General features: G+C 43.4%; 1 pseudogene; it reads right to left on the bottom strand.

Moving 5' to 3' along the window:
* Nucleotides 1-8033, bottom strand: part of LOC120841184 — a 31910-nt pseudogene extending 23877 nt beyond the window's left edge.
* Nucleotides 8034-12368: the final 4335 nt, after the last annotated feature.

Genomic DNA, 12368 nt, shown 5'->3' with positions numbered 1-12368 from the left:
AGCGTTTCTGAACCTGGGTAATAAGATACCGTCTACGCTGGCGAACGAGTTACGGAGCAACCAAGGAACACCAGGACGCCCGCTCTCTAGGTACGCGGAACAGCTAACGAACCACTTGTCTGGGGCGCTGCATGATGCTAGAGAGAATCTTGATGCCGCAAGGATCGAGCAAGCGCCGCAGTATGAAAAGAGCCATAGGCACTTGGAATTCAAAGTTGGTGACTTCGTCCTGAGAAGAACCCGCCCTCTGAGTAAGGCAGCTAGCGGTTTCGCCGCATCACTCGCTCATAGATGGGAAGGGCCCTTTGAGGTAAAGACGCGAATCTCACGGCTTATTTATAAACTCACTCGATGTGATGCAAATGAGGAGTCGGGTCCAGTTCAGATCACGGACTTGAAGGGGTACTACCGTCGCGATGGGGAAACATAGTTAATGAAAACTAACGCCGCCGCCAAATTCGGCCACAGAAAGTGATGATTTTCCGGTGTTCTGACAGTGTTCCTTCTACAGAGGATGCCTCCATGAAGAAACCGCCCCAGGGGGCCATACCCAGGAGGCCCACCGGACGGGCCAGGCCCGGGGCGCCACTGGTCCGGTCGACCAAACCCTCGGGGTGGCCGCCCAGGGAGGCGTCAACACCGAGTGTGGCCGAACGGCGGAGCGGGCCGAGGCTGCATGGGCTCCACACGTACCGCGAGCCCGAGAGCACACAGGCCTGCGCGGCACGGGGCAAGGCCGTCGGCTGCAACATCGTGGCACTAGGCGGGGCCGTCCGCAGCAACATCGCGGCACCAGGCAGGGCCGTCCGCGACGGCACCCCCGCACCACGGAGGGGGTCCGTCTACGACGGGGGGACCAACCTGGAGTCGGTCACCCTGCCACACCGTGGCCACGTGGACGGCGTGTGAAGAAGGAGGGGCTGTCCATTTCATCTCCTGCGGGCGTTGGAAGCACCAACCCAGACCAACGCCTGGCCAGCCCGACCACCAAGTCCCCCTCCCGTTCCGTGGGCACACGTAGCCGGCGGCGCCACGGGTTCTGGGAGCGCCTGACACCTGCTGGCTGTGCGGGGTCCCAATAATACACCTGGAGACCCACGAAGCAGGTCGACTGCATATCGACCTGCTGAAGGCACATCCCCTCCCGGACAACGTGGTGCCAGCGGTCCAGACCCTGAGGAAAGCCGCCCGGACCTTCTGGCTCCCGCTGCCTTGGCCTCCGTCCAGCCAGCCCGGCTTCCCGCAAACCGTGCCCCGCACCGGCTGCCGCAGCCGCTTCCGTCAGACCCGCCACCACGACGGCCCCCACAACATCAAACGCCACCACAATACCATAAACGTAGAGGATATCCCAAGAAACACTGTGCTCCTCGCTGTCCGATTTCGAGAAATTTTTGGGAACCGGGCATTTGAAACAGAAATACAGCCATCTGCTCAAAATACATGTGTGCGATTATCATTTACGGATATTATAGGCCCTATTAAACCAATTTTCAAATATCTTGAGAATTTTTTTAAGCTTAGGGGTTGTACCCCTTTATTACAAGGGCCCTCGGTGATAAAACAAATTGTAGCCGTATGATTGTTTTTCAATGAAACAATTACTTGAAAACGTAGAATAGCCTAAATCAGGTACGGCTACTCACACCATAGAAATCTAGCTGTACCAAAATAATAAGAAAATTCTAAAAATCACAGAAGAACTTTATATTTCTAGAAAAAAATCACAGGCGTCACAAAAAATACTGAACTCGCTATAATTGAATTTTTTTTTTTTTTACAGTAGGCAAGCTTTACCTGATGTGTACAAGGATGAAGTGCGCGTCACTTGAAATTTAAGTGAACCAAAATCGTTTAAATTTTCTTCCATCAAAGTAGAGTACTTGATTTCAACAAAGCACTACTTCGTAAGAAAAAAACAATATTCAAGATTCTGTCTCTGCGACATATCTGAATATAAAAATGGCCGCAGTTACATAGGGCATAATAGTAGTAACAATGCCAAAAACATCTGCCTGATTATTCCTCGCAATAAACAAGTTACACCGCTACGATTTTGCGTATCATATCGGTATAGGCAGGCAAACAGTGTTATACAAAATAAAACAATATTCCATTGCAGTTTGTGAATGAGCCGGAGGCGACAAGTAAGCAAAAAACAGTTTTTTACGCAAGTTCATCAGTTTTTTAAGCTTAATGTCCCTGACCGCGAACGTAGTTGGCTCAAACTCACGTAATCGACCCACAAATTCGAAACGAATCATACTTAACTGACGTTTAAGCATATTGTTTAACTGCGTATGAATTCTTTCTGCTTGAATAAATAAAAAGGAAGGTAATACCCAGAGTTGATTTTTTAGGAGTGGATCACCGAATGACTTCTGACACCGAACCGCCAGGTTTGTTGGCTCATAGACTCCTCAACACCTTCGGTAAGGAGGTAGAAAATATATAATGAGTATAATTAAGCTTCACGTCGAGGTAAAACACGAAAAATGTATCGTGGGGCCGTATAAGAGGGAGATGATACCAATTAGGTCTCAGGAATCTAGGACGGTATATATCTTAGGGGGAGGTGATAAAAATGAGGACGCAACTGTAGGTAAAGTGTCAAATGCTCCTGCCAGCTTCCATTCGCCTCATGTATGTGCACTCCTCCTGAGGGATGCCAGTTATTTGTGGAGCACGATAAACATTAACTGACCGATTGGTTGATTGGTGGATGACTTTGCTGATTAATGAAGAGGTGGATTGATTGATTGATGTATAGATTGCTGGATTGATTGCTTGAATGATCTATGATTGATTGATTTTTAGATTGCTGATTGGTTTACTAATTTATTTATTTATTTATTTATTTATTTATTTATATATTTATTTATTTATTTTTGAACCTTTGGCACCGAAGGCAATTTTCGGTTGTTCTCTCGAAACAAAAAAAACAAACAGATATATGTTAGAATCCGCAATAGCACAATTTTCAAGCCTTGAGAAAGTAAGGTCAGAACACATCGTTTTATTTTTTTTTTCATTTACATTGGAGCAGATGCAGCCCATTCATGTCCCAGGACAACGAAGTTTTTTTCAGCCTCCTCCACAAGCCCGAGTCCCGATGATGATGTCTACCACTGTTGTGTTTATGAAGACCTTCAATGACGGGTTAGAAAAATGATGTTTTAAAACGGAAAGAACCGCTACAGGTACCCAAAACCTCCTGACGTCGTTTTTATTTTTTTAAAGCGAGGTCGCAACCAGATGTACAGTACTACAAATAGCTAGCCCATCCTTGATTTAAAGAGTAAAAGTGAGGTAGAGAAGGAGATGAGTGTACAAGGATACATCAGAACGCGAAGCTTCGATTGAAAGAATTAGGTGGTAGACGGAAAGTCTAGCTGCCTTCGTCTCTACACACTGTCGCCCGCCAATCAAAGGGAACAATAGCTTTGTCTGTTCCTCGCGCAGTGTCTAGCGTTCGGATGCCGGCGTTTGGTGTTGTAATGCTTTCGAACAGTGCGAAGAGACCAAGGCAGCTGTACTTTGTGTCTCCCCCTTAACCTTCCAATCAGGGTTCGACTCTGACGTCCCCCCTTGCGCTCTCGTCTGCTTCTTTGAGTTAGCTTATCTTTGTATACATACAGATGCCGAGCAAACTTGGGTCCCTTAAATGAATATATCGTCGATGTTTCTTCAGAGTGATGAGCAAAGATGAGTGAGAGTGTTTCTGTACGTGATGACCATGGACATGACGCTTCTGATTCTCTGTACTAGTTGATCCGATTCACTTTGAAGAACGACGAACGTCAAATTTGATCTACAGAGGAAGCACGTTCCCATGCTATTGTCATAAATGCAAGGAGCACTAAAACACATAACCACAGAACGGTCCGCCTTCTAACAGAGAAGTTGAAACTAATAATCCTGTTTCCCTAAACTGGATAGACATTTTAAAATGACGGTACAATTCACTCTGTCGCATTGGATTTTAAAACTGGTCAGGCTGCACAAAGTCATTTACAGGCTACTACCAAAGACATAACCACGAACGTGGAAGACATGAACCCTGCATCTAAGCGAAGTAATTGCCCTGACATGCAATCGGCACTGCTAATGGCAACCTACCAAACCTTTTAAGGATGTTCAGGAACTACTCGGAACGTATTTGAAGGAGCAGTCAAATAACTTTCAGTGGCAAAAACGTGAATAAAGTACAAGCATTTAGGAATATAATGGGATTATTTTCGTAAATGCTGGAAAAGCTGAGAGGCACGTCATAAAGTCATAGTTCTGATATAAATTGTAAAAGTTAGATCACTTCTACTCGCTGAAAATTGCGTCTCGGGGTGACCGTTCTAGTGGCCCTTCGGGACTTAAACATATTACTTTTTTTATGAACCCTAGGAGTCTTTAGTTTAGTTGACTCCTCCAATACGCAGCAGGATAGGAAAATCGGGTCAGCTAGTTCTGGACAAACTATGGAGACAAAGAGGGCTCACGCCTTCTTGGAATGGCACCTTTTGATCCTTAACGTTCGTTGCCAGGCCTGTCTCATGACGTCTTGCGGCATATGATTGCGTAGGGGTCTGCCTCGCATAGCCCGAGAGCTGCTGTGATTTTTCTTTTTGCTTGGGTTGCCCAATTGTTCATATGTTCACGTGTGAAGTCGAGGCACGTGTTATTGCACATTGTTGAAGTGATATCGTTATGCAACCCGCCAACGTTTACGCCCAAGTAGAAGTCACCAGAAACACACTATAATTTTTCGTGGTTATACGCTACTTGTACGCTGGGTGAGGCAACGAGTGTGTAATGTGATTTAAGCAATCACTTTCCTTTGACGTTGGCATTGACGCCATTTTTTGTTGGCAACGGTACTACAAATATCTGCTGGATTTTTAATTTTACTGTCTTCCAAAGTTTTTTTTTTCTGCGCATAGGATTTGACTGCCGTACGTGGCCCAATTTTTTCACGTGCAGGCAACACCGAAGAAACGCGATTATACAGTTCCTTTTTTTAGATCAGCCAGAACAGACGAGAAAGCTTTACTAGTCTAGAAAATGCAGTCTGGAAAAAATCGAAGCGGTGTTCTTTAGTTTGGAGACGGTGGCCACAACCTCTTCCACACTTTCAGGCGGGAAAGCGAAGCCTGTTCAGATGGAATGCCCCGTTGAGCGACTATACCCACTTTGGGATGAAGGCAGGTATTTGCTTGAATGAGATAAACTAATCGGTAATGCGACGTTCAAATTAGCCTGCGAGTACCTGAGCATCACTTGTTCAGACGCGTTTAAGAAGCCACAGTTACACTGCTCATGCATTGTAAGAAAAACACGGTACGCTCTAAAGACACGTTTACAGAATTTTCTTTCTGAAACGTCTCAAGCAGGTTCGAGGCACCTTTGCTTTGCACTTATATTTGCCTTTAGCACGTCTGAATAAAGTTTTTGTTGACCAATGCGACATGAACACTGTGACACAATGTGAGACCAGAAATAAACACCCCTCAGTTAGTGTCTTCAAATAGTTTTTTTAAGATGTATTATTTCACCACGACATTAGAGCACTTGCTTGAAACACTAGTCGTTTACAATGAAGCGAAGAAGTGCCACAGTTGGTTGTGGAATATTTTTTTTTTTTTTGCCGGGCGTGCTATATAACGGAGTTGTCTTTTATAGATTCTTGTCATTTTTATTTTCATTCCTCTCAGTATATTCGTTAAGCCTGAGTAGTGTTTGGCGCCCTCTGTTTTTTAAGTCTTAGAAAACAATTCGTTTTTTTTTTCATCTGCAGCTTCTTGATTACAGTTATCTTTGTGGTCAATTTTACATCTAATTTGTTTTATTTTTAAATTCCGTCATACCAGTTTAATTCATATTCTTTCTTTTTCGCTATTTTTCTGAAACGACGTATGTCCATTTTTTATACGTTTCGACCTTAACTGTACAAGATGTATATCGTTGCACGTTTTTGACGGTAGAAGAACAGCGGAGCACTCGCCAATGTCCTGCTCTTCCAGCGGTCAAAAACGCCCAGAACCGTAAGAGCACTGGTCTAATGGCAGCAGTGATTCCGCCCACCGTACAAAGATGTGCGACTGATTTAAAAAAAAAAGTATTTCTCTGTGAATACTGTTTACCCCAAGTGCGGGGCTTTAAGAGGTGTGGGGTGCAGGGGAACACTCAAACCTACATAAAGACTACAATACAGTACGCATTCAGCGACATCTACTTTTAATAGAGGGGCTGAAATAGCGCAAACATTCAACACATTATGTAGCACCCAACAAAATTAATTCTCAGCACTCAGCATCTACTACATAGAAAAAATATTAGAACTAGTTTTTATCAGTTCATTGCACACATAATCAGAAGGGCGCTCTCAAATACATCTAAACAGTTCGATGACAAAATATTTTGTGGGAGATCCTTCCAATCTATTAAAGTTATTGGGAAAACAGAAAACTTATAAGCGTCAAGATTACGTTTGGGCCCTTCAAACTGATAAGTGCTAACGTATCTGAGTTCTTTCGATGCGCGATGTGTTAATCTAGAATCTGGGTCAATATTATGCAGGTGATGAGAAAACATAAAGAAAAACTTTAGTGGAGCAATTTTTTGACGGACGGAAAATAAGGGGAGATTGAGGCTGTTCAGCTTATCTCTGACAGCATCAAGTCGGTTGCATTTGGATAAAATAAACTGCACCGCCTTCCTCTGAACTTTTTAGAGTTCATCAGTTTGATTTCTATATAAGGGTCGCATAAAGATGCAGCGCACTCCAAGGTAGGCCTAATGTAAGCTGTGTAGGCCATTAAGTTCACTTTAGGCCGAGCACTGCTCAGATTTCGTCTTAAAAACAAAAGCTTGTTTATTGCTTCGTGACACATTTCATTGATGTGCTTACTCTAACTTAAGTCATGCAAGTTTGTACAGTTAGAAAAAAAAAATGAACAAAGTGCACGCGAATTGGTCATATTATTCACGTCAGTCCACTGTCTTCTTTTCCTTCTACTTCGTTTTACGCATCCTTCCCACTCGTACGTTTTAAGCATCATGTTTTTATATTACTTTTTTTCTCTCTGAATATGGCAATTGAGAGGGGGATGTGACTAACGCAATGGCGCGACTTATAGGTCAATAAATACCAAATGCACAAATTGCTCCCCCCTCCAAAAAAAAAAAAAAAAAGTAACGTCTCTAAGGCAAGTTGGTATGACAGCTTGAATGGAGGTCCAACCAGAATGTCACGGTCGATAATTTTTTGTATCTCGAAGTACTTCCCCGTTTCTTGGGGTTTTAATCCTCGGGCAATTCCAGATTGGAATGAGCTACCAAATGATATTCTCATCTTCATACCTGTTAAAATTTCATTGCTGCTGTGGAAATCATAACTGAATTTTCCCTTTTTCTGATTCTATTTATGACTGTACTTTTTGTCGCATAGTGTACCCACTCCTACTAAGGCCCCTTCAGTGGAGCCGATAGTATTTCCAAGTTATTAAATATTTAAAAAAAATGTCTGGGTTTAAAGCGTTACCTTTCACGCGGTATACTCAAGATGATATAATATTCAAAGAAAATTGGAGAATAAAAATATATCCCACTTCCCGAATCCAAATAAAACCGCAAATATGTTTGCAACCCTTGTTTAGGGTTAAAACAAAAAGAAAAACAAAAATTTCATTAAGTCCTCGACCGTAAATTAAATGAACGGTTCAAAGAATAACAAAACACACACTTACTGGATTTAAGAACCTGATTGAGATTACGTCGGAGGCTTTACATAAATAATATTTATGTGTGGCATTCCTCGCTGCCTTTTTACATTAGTAATATAAAATATGCCCAGCGATTTCTCAGAATACATTTATATTTAAGCAACTTTGTTTTCAAAATTACTTTCTTGATTTTATAATTTGTTTTGACAATTATTTATTCTTGAAAGATTCGAGTGCGGCACAGTATATAAAACTGTAAGTATACTTACTGAGCAATGTCGAGAACACAGCCACGAAAGCATAGTAAGATGAACCCATCACGACCGTTTATTAAAAGTTTTATCTTTGTGCTTGTGTCGAAGAACGCCTCTATATATATTTTAGATTTTTATGCATTTTGTTTTATTCTGCACTGCACGTGGGAGCATCAAGGATATCAATATACTGCAGCTGCTAGGCGTTTGCTACGTCGCCAACGCCATACGTTGAGGTAAAAACAAAAGTTAATCAAGCACGTGGAATTCGGTTGATAAATCAAAATGCTTGAAGGTCGTGGCGTCGACTTCTACATTCTTTTCCTTCGAGTTCGCTTTGTGTTGGAACCAAGCATGCTTTTGTTTTTCCAACCGATCATGGCGGAGCTCCCTATGCAGAACACCCACCGCGAACCGTGGCTCTCAGAATAGTAAAGATCGTCCACGGCGATTTCTTTTTCCGACAGTGGTATCCTCAGTTTAACATTAGAGAGTTTTAGGGAACCGTTTTTGCCCATCCGATGCAGTACGATAGGCATTCCGGTACGAACTGCCCGGATGTGAGTGTTCTGTGGCAGCGCATGCGCAGTTTGTACCGGCTGGACCATCGCACCGTATCGGATGTGCGAAAACGGTTCCCTAAAATCCCTGCCAAGAATACGATGGAGTTAGTCATGCAGCACGAAATGTGCATCATCATCACTTGCATTGTCTGTGCATTGTTTATTACCAGCTAACCGAATTACGCACGGAGATTGCGGCATGATCCAGTGATCTATTTGAGCGTGAATGACCAAGCCGCGATAGCAAACACACAAGAACGAGGAGCGCATGCCGATTGACTTTTGGCGTTGCTCGTTCGTCTCAATGGAAGCATAGCGTAAGCTGCGGTCAAAAGTAACGGCTTGAGTGGCGAGTCTTTTCTCCGCATTCAAAGCGCAATTGTTGGTGTCAATAAGATTTGAGCAAGCTCTCTGAAGTATATTTCGTTTATAAAATACGCAAGTTCTATGGGCAAAAAGTTATTTGATGTCTGAATGGGGGGTCTCCAAGCTTTTACAAATTTCTTTTATTTTACCTTTCGATGTAAGGCTCTCTGCAGTGGGAACTTGACCCCGCACCCTGAATTTAGCACTTTGAGCGGCCTTAGTCTTTTGTTTACCCGAAACTGTAACGTCCTTGCTTTAGAGTCATCTAATTGTGATTTGATAAGGAAATCAATCGCCTCAGGCTCGATGATCGCTCAAACTTGTAAGAAGCAACACTTAAAACACATACACACACACACACACACATACACGGGCGCAAACATATCCCACGAGGAAAAACAAAACAAGACAAACTGTTCTTTAATTCAGAAATATAATAGGCCATATTCAGAAACACATGGAATGAAAGGCTGCATGTGCATAACGTGCGATGTTGATCGACGTAGATTTACAATTTTGAAACAAAGAAGAAGCACACCTTAACAGAAGACGCGTAAAAATTCATGCCATCCAAAAGTAACACTATAAAATAAAACCTTACTTTTGATCACATGAGCGTGAAAAGAAATGACAGCCCTGTTTGGAGGGGCAGGGGGCCAACCGATACTGAATCTTCATGGGGTATAGGGCTTTTTATTTTAGTTTTTTGCAGCTATCCTCGGCGCAGGAAACATTTCGGCGACTACACCACAGAAGCGTGCACCGAGGTGAATCTGCGTTTCTCTAGCTTCTTCGAGGTAGCGCCCTCTAGGTCCGTACAGTCGAGGTAAGGTTGGAACATTATCTGGCATCGCTTCTCTTGCGAATCACGAGGAGTGTCATCACCTAAATGTGTTTTTCGAAGTGTTGCGAGAAGCAACACTTCGAAGAGAAGCACACACGTGCCCAAGCGTATCCCACGAAGAAATACAACATAAAAACAAACTTTTCTTTAAGGTTTGAGAAATAGAACAGTCTATACTCACCTGCGTAGGAAGTGCAAGGCGGCACCAACACGTGGCGGCAGAAACAAAAAAATTGGTCGGTGCATAGGTGTACTATGCTGCGTAAATATCCACAAAACTAGGTGTGGGTTGAACAAGAAATGGGAGGAGGGGGGGGGGGGGGGTTTAACGCTTCGCCAAGTCGCGCTTTAGTGTCGCGTGAACTGCCCGTGCCGCAGAAGACGCTAGCTCGGCCTCTTGGTTGCTGTCTAGAGCGATGAGCGAAGATTGTGGAATCCCGGCTGCCGGAGCGGCGTCTATTGCCGTTTCAATCAGAGGGGACCGCATCACGCTGAAGCGAGCAACGGAGCAAGCCAGCAGATAAGAATTTGCTACAGAAACCACTATTGTTGGTTGCATATGAATTGGGATATCAATTGTATAGGAAAACGTTAAGTACGACGTATAAGACGACGTCGAGGACGATGTCCTAAGGGACGACATCACGGACGACGTTTAAAACGAACTATAAGGCGATCTTGAGGGCGACCTCTATGGTGACGTCTAAGACGACTTCAAGGATGACGCTCTAGGACGACCTCAAGGAAGACATCCAGGACGACGTCTAGGACGATATCTACGAGGACCTCACGGACTATCTCTAGGTCAATGTTGAGAACGACGTCAAGTTCGTCTGGTCCTTCGAAGGGCGTGTGAATGTGAAGGAGTGTGAGAATGTGAGCTATGGTCTACTGCGGATACCTACTGCGCATTAGGAGGCCAGAAAGTCCAAGAACTTAGGGAGAGCGGTTGTAGGTAAACAATGCTATACCATTAAAAGGACGCGCGTGCGCACTGCGGGGTTCTCGGCAGCAGGCAGTGGGTGCCGTGAGGGACCGCACCGATAGAAGTCGGTTGGCGCTCCAGTGTGATCTGTGTGACGTCCCTTCCTTGACCAAGTATTTGCGATTTCAATCTCTCAACTTTGCACCCGCTTCCAAGCACAGAAAAAAGCGTAGTTCGACGTCAAATATAGCCACTAGGCTGCAACGAGTGAACATGTGTGACTGCACAAATGAAAGCCAGGTCCCGCTTAAATGTTTTTTTCAGCTACATGTACCTCCCGCGAAGTTAACACTGTCTTCACTATGCTCATTGCAAACATTTTAAGGCAGTTGATGTCGAAATTACGTTTTTTCAATAAATTTGGTAATCGTAATGCAGGATGTACAAACATTAGTCCCTGCTCTCTAAAACCCCATCCGCGGGTTCCATTGAATGGGGTGCTACCTCCTCTGATTCCACCTGTATTGTTTACATGATACATGACGTCTGTTTGCAGACACATACGACAAAAGTTCACAAATATGAAATATTTTCCATTACGTTTCATTTACGGCAGACGGTCGAAGTCGTTATAAATATTGAATACAACATCGATTGTTCACCTTTCATAAACAATAAACATTTATGCGAGATGCAAACTCTTTAAATTTCATCGCGCAGATGTACATTTTTTTCTTCTGCGGGCTTCGCATCATAGTTAGCACAAACTCTAGAAATGTTAGGGTGCTTTATCCAGACCTTCTCTATAATTTGTGACCGGTTTCGCTAATTCAACATCTCGAAGCACGCAGATTTCTAACATTTTTTACGAAAATGTAACCTTATAAAATAATAATTATCGTGCTTATATTGTTAATGTTTCTGTGGGGTTCACCTGAAGTAAGAACGTACCCACATCAACCACACTTCAAACACAACACATTCATAGTTCAAAAATATGTTTGGTGTAGATATTTTACTGTCGTCTATATATGCAACATCCCGATATGAAGCGAAACGTAACTATCGGACATACACACACATCGCCTCAAACTCATTGTGTTTTTGTCCGTTTTTTTTTTTAATTTATGTTTTGTCTGGGGTGGTCATTCACAAGGTCGGCGTGCGTTTTAATTAATTTGTATTTGACTGTCTTACCGCAAAGGCCCTCAGGAGCTCGACAATATTAGAGAATGCATTGAATAGAGTTGAGATCAAGAAGAAGGGTGGCTTGAACTATGTTTATGACATGTAAAGAGTGTGCGCGACTTGCCTCCGTGAAATGTCATTGCTCGTTTCATTTTCATTTTTGTACTTTACTCAGGCGCCATTGCTAAAGCTGCGAGCCTCCTTTCAACTCGATTTGCCAAATCGCCTCCTCAAAACTAAGGTAGTCTCCAAGTTAGCTCCTAGCAGTGTTCGCCGTATTGCGAAAATTACGGCATCCTTTTTCCAATTAGGCGCGTTTTTGCGGTGATATTAGGAACATCTATACTGCCATATAGTGGTCAAGGAAAATAGTATAACCACCCACCCATTACCACATTCATCCACATTTTGCACGCTAAAAAGCTGCAACCCATCTTGTGAATCATGCATTCACTTGGTCCGTGCTTTAAGTAATATTTATTAGATTTGTAACCACAGGTCGCGCTATTCCTC

The sequence above is a fragment of the Ixodes scapularis genome, unplaced genomic scaffold (genome assembly GCF_016920785.2).
Source record: "Ixodes scapularis isolate PalLabHiFi unplaced genomic scaffold, ASM1692078v2 PGA_scaffold1__304_contigs__length_218370807, whole genome shotgun sequence".
Lineage (NCBI taxonomy): Eukaryota > Metazoa > Arthropoda > Arachnida > Ixodida > Ixodidae > Ixodes > Ixodes scapularis.
The sequence above is the reverse complement of the archived record's forward strand: the minus strand, read 5'-3'. Positions and strand labels throughout refer to the sequence as shown.